The sequence below is a fragment of the Myotis myotis genome, unplaced genomic scaffold, assembly GCF_014108235.1.
Source record: "Myotis myotis isolate mMyoMyo1 unplaced genomic scaffold, mMyoMyo1.p scaffold_m19_p_12, whole genome shotgun sequence".
Lineage (NCBI taxonomy): Eukaryota > Metazoa > Chordata > Mammalia > Chiroptera > Vespertilionidae > Myotis > Myotis myotis.
Genome location: NW_023416316.1, coordinates 32843616 through 32847785, shown reverse-complemented (window position 1 = coordinate 32847785; position 4170 = coordinate 32843616). Strand labels below are relative to the sequence as shown.

The window sequence follows — 4170 nt, the reverse complement described above, 5'->3', positions numbered from 1 at the left end:
CCCTCATCTGTAACATTAGGATAAGGCTATTATGAAGAAAAGATGGGATGATGTTTGGATATTTGGTGTTTTCTTAGCAGCATCTAGCAAGTAGTGATCTTTGTTACTCCAGGGACCAAGGCTATGAATCTGTGGAACAAAGGCTCAGGAATCCAGAAGAAGGATTAGGCAGGAATTGGTGAAGACCACAAGGCCAAAACTAGATGTTGGGATTTAGCTGGAGTCATGTGTAGCAGACTCTGGGGGGATGGAGTACAGGGAGGCAGGAGCAGTGAGTATGACACTTGGTGGTGACCCAACTGCCCTCGGGGACACATTTTATATAGACTTCCAATGAAAACCAAAGTCAACTGAGAGCATAGGCAGATCCACTCCATCTGGTGGGGACAAATATGTAAATGGGATAGTAGGCAGTTATTGACATGAGATTTACATGAGGGAAATCTTTCTGAAATGAACTTTATTTGTTCCCAAGCAGTTGTGTTTTCCCCCCATTATGGTTATGTCTGAAATTCCACAATGACAAAACTTTCTCCTTGTGGATTGAGTTACAGTTTTTATGAAAGCTACATAATTTATGTCTCTAAAATTATTTAAAAATAGAAAATGGGCCAGTAGCTCTAGAAGTATTAAATCTGTTAACAAACTGATAGACTCATAATGGTAGACACGGTTGGTTTTGATGGTATTGAAAAAAAAAGTGTCATGTTGCTGCTGATGCTGCATCCAGTATGTGGGTTTTCTTCCTTGGTTGTTTAGAGGGGAAAAATGATCAGCTACATTCCCTTGATGCTGGACAACTGATATACAGGTAAGGAGGCCCAACTGAACCTACTGTGTTTTATTGGATAGGACACACCTTACCACTAGAATGATTTTGCAAAGCTGGAAGGCAAAAGCCAAACCAATCATCCACTGAAAGTGTTTCAGGGGTTTTTAATATTAGCTGCACATTAGAATCACCTGGGCAATTAAAACAGCTATTCAGACACTACTCCTAATAAATTAGAGAAAATAAACTCAAAACCTTTGGGGCTGGGACTAGAAATCACAAATACAGAATAAATAAAACTCCCAAGATGATTCTAGTGTGCATGCAGGGCTGAGAACCATTGGGTTAAGAGGTGAAGAAGCCCAAGGGTGAGGAAGACTCTGGGGACGAGGGTAGATGAGAAACCAAGATGAATAGAGGAAGAGAGTATACTGACTGGTGCTTCTCAAACTTCAACATATGCGAGCATCACCTGGGTGTCTTGTTAAAATGCATATTCTGATTCAGTACGACTGAGGTGGAGACTGAGCATCTGCAGTTTCTAACAAGGTCCCGGGTGATGCTGCCAGCCCCTGGGCCACACTTGAAATAACAAGAAATTAGAGTAGATAAGCAGGACTTGTTCCCAGTGACTCCTAGACTACTAAAGTCTGAGTGACTCCTTCGAGGCTGTATGGGCAAGTCCATTTGGCTAAAATAATGACAGTAGCTGCCAATGGAAAGAATATAGTGATTTGTCATAAATAAGATTATATTTTTCATAGTTTGAATTTATTCTAGAAGTTTCATCAGAAGAAAAAGAACCAGATTTGAGTTACCTTTTAGCAGATGATACACATAGAACTAGAAACTGAATATAGTAGGAACCTTGCATATTAGTCAGGGTAACTGCTGTATAAAGACCATGTACTCTAAGATAAAGTTGAGGCAGCCTAGGGTATGAATGAACACACAACCATGACAGGAACCAGTTTAGAAAGCAAAGTTAAGTGCTCTCAAATGACATTTTTAAAACACTGGTATTACTGAGGTCATTTAAGTTGGCACCCAGACATGATAATAAAGTATATTAACTCACATAGTAATAACATTATTTCCTTCTTAATTTACTTACAATCCTTCTGATTAGCTACAGGAAAAAATAGTATTAATTTGAGGTTGTATGTCTTTATTAATTCTCTAATATCTGCTAATAACCCATTTTAACAAAAAGAGAGCAATCCAATGTTCAAAATTCTAGCACACAAAACATATATTTGGTTTATTTTTATTACAATTATATGTGTGGTTCATTTTTTTTTAAATCCTCACCCAAGGAGTGAGGATATTTTTTCCATTCTTTTTTTTTTTAGAGAGAGAGTAGAAGGGAGGGGAGAGGGGGAGATGTAAGAAGGAGGAGAAGAGAGAGAGAGAGAGAAAGAGAGAGAGAGAGAGAGAGAGAGAGAGAGAGAGAGAGATTGGTTGCCTCCCACATGCCCCAATCAGGGCTGGGGATTGAACTTGCAACCAAGGTACTTGCCCTTGACCTAGAATTGAAACAGTGACCCTTCAGTCAGCGGGCTGACTCTCTAACCACCGTGCAACTGGCCAGGGCAACTTTTTCCTTTCAGTAAGTGAATTTTTTTTTTCATTTCTGCTAGGACAAAAACCATGAAGGTGGTATTTGAAAAGCCAAAGTTTTGAAAGTCTGACATGGAACAAACATGAAACTACTTTGAAACCTGTGCTGTTAACAAATTTAAGTCCTAACAAATATTTGCATTGATTTATTTAGCAAAAACTGCACTTAGAATAGGTTTATAAAGACAAAACAAATTTAATCAACAAATATTTGCTTAAATAAAAAGGCAATTTTTAAATTAAAAAATTCTGATGTGGGAAGAAATTGATGATCATAAGGAAGACTCAACTATTGATCCTGGCTCTGCTTCCTGTGACCTTATGGAATAATGCTAATAGCCCATGCAAATAACTCCTCCAGCTATCCTATATAATAAAAGCCTAATATGCTAAATGTCTAGTCATCCAGTCGTCCATTCAACCAATCAAAGCATAATATGCTAATGATATGCTAAGGCTGCTCAACCGCTTGCTATAATGTGCACTGACCACCAGGGAGCAAGACAGTCAACTGGTCACCAGTCGCTATGACATGCACTGGCCACTAGGGTGCAGACGCTCAACCAGTAGGTTAGCTTGCTGTTGGGGTCTGGCCGATTGGGACTGAGTGAGACAGGCTGGACACACCCTAGAGCCCTTCCCTGACTGGCCACTCTCCCGTGTCCCTCTCCGGCCTGATCATGCACCAGTGGGATCCCTCGGGTTGGCCTGTGCCCTCTTGCAATCCGGGACCCCTCAGGGGATGTCAGAGAGCTGGTTTTGGCCCCATCCGGCAGACCAGGCTGAGGGCCTCTAGTTTGAAATAAGTTAAGACCCTTTGAGTCATCTCTTTAACATATAGAACATTTTTACTTCCTTAACTTGCACATGTGACATAATATTGAGCCCTATCACCATGGTGTTAGAACTCCCCAACGTGCCTTTGGGCTTCCATCATCATTTTTGTATACCCAGTGCTGTCTTGTTGTTAATTTATTTCCCAGAGCCCCTCTTCTACACATATGCACCCTCTGACATCCCCAGCTTAGTGTCATCCCAATCAACAGGCACATGTCTCCTGCTCCCCTTTATCAAAGCTGGCCCGTATCATTTTGCTTCCTTTGATGTCCGAAATATTCACACATATAGACAAATTTATAAATATTTGCATCTTGACAATCTTCAATTTCTTACCTAAGGGAATGAGTTATCTGGGAATTTTAGGACCAGTGAGAAAGCCAGTAAGGGCAGGCCTCCCAGCAATGATACTTCTTGGCATCCACATTTTTTTTCTTTTGTTAATCCTCACCTGAGGATATTTTTTCCCATTGATTTTTAAACTGATAAGAACAGATACTACACTTGATCTTAGCCAAAAGGCCGAGAAGCGATCCCCCATTGATTTTTAGAGAGAGTGGAATGAAGGGAGAGATGGATGGAAGGAAGGAGAGAGAGAAAGAGAGAGACAGAGAGACAGAGAGGTGAGAGAGACACATCAATTGGCTGTCTCTTGCATGTGCCTGATCAAGGCTGGGGATTGAATCTGTGACCCTTCAGTGCATAGGCCAATGCTCTAACCACTGGGATTTCTGGCAAGGCCCTGGCATCTACATCTTGACATGTTCAATTTCAATAACCTGACCTTGGATAATAACTCTTTCCATGAGCATGTCTATGTGTTTATGTTGGGATGAAAGCAAGCAAGAGGGAGGCAATGCTGTGTGCTAAAGAGAGTTAGATACGATGGTTACTGTTGATTAACAAGATTTCAAATACGACTATCCCAGGAAGTTACTAAG

At 40.7% G+C, this 4170-nt stretch overlaps 1 non-coding gene across 1 annotated transcript; it reads right to left on the bottom strand.

The window, feature by feature from the left end:
- Positions 1–3572: 3572 nt before the first annotated feature.
- Positions 3573–3763, bottom strand: LOC118667822. The gene has a single exon (XR_004971406.1). It is a non-coding gene; the product is annotated as a U2 spliceosomal RNA (small nuclear RNA).
- Between the last annotated feature and the right edge of the window lie 407 nt (positions 3764–4170).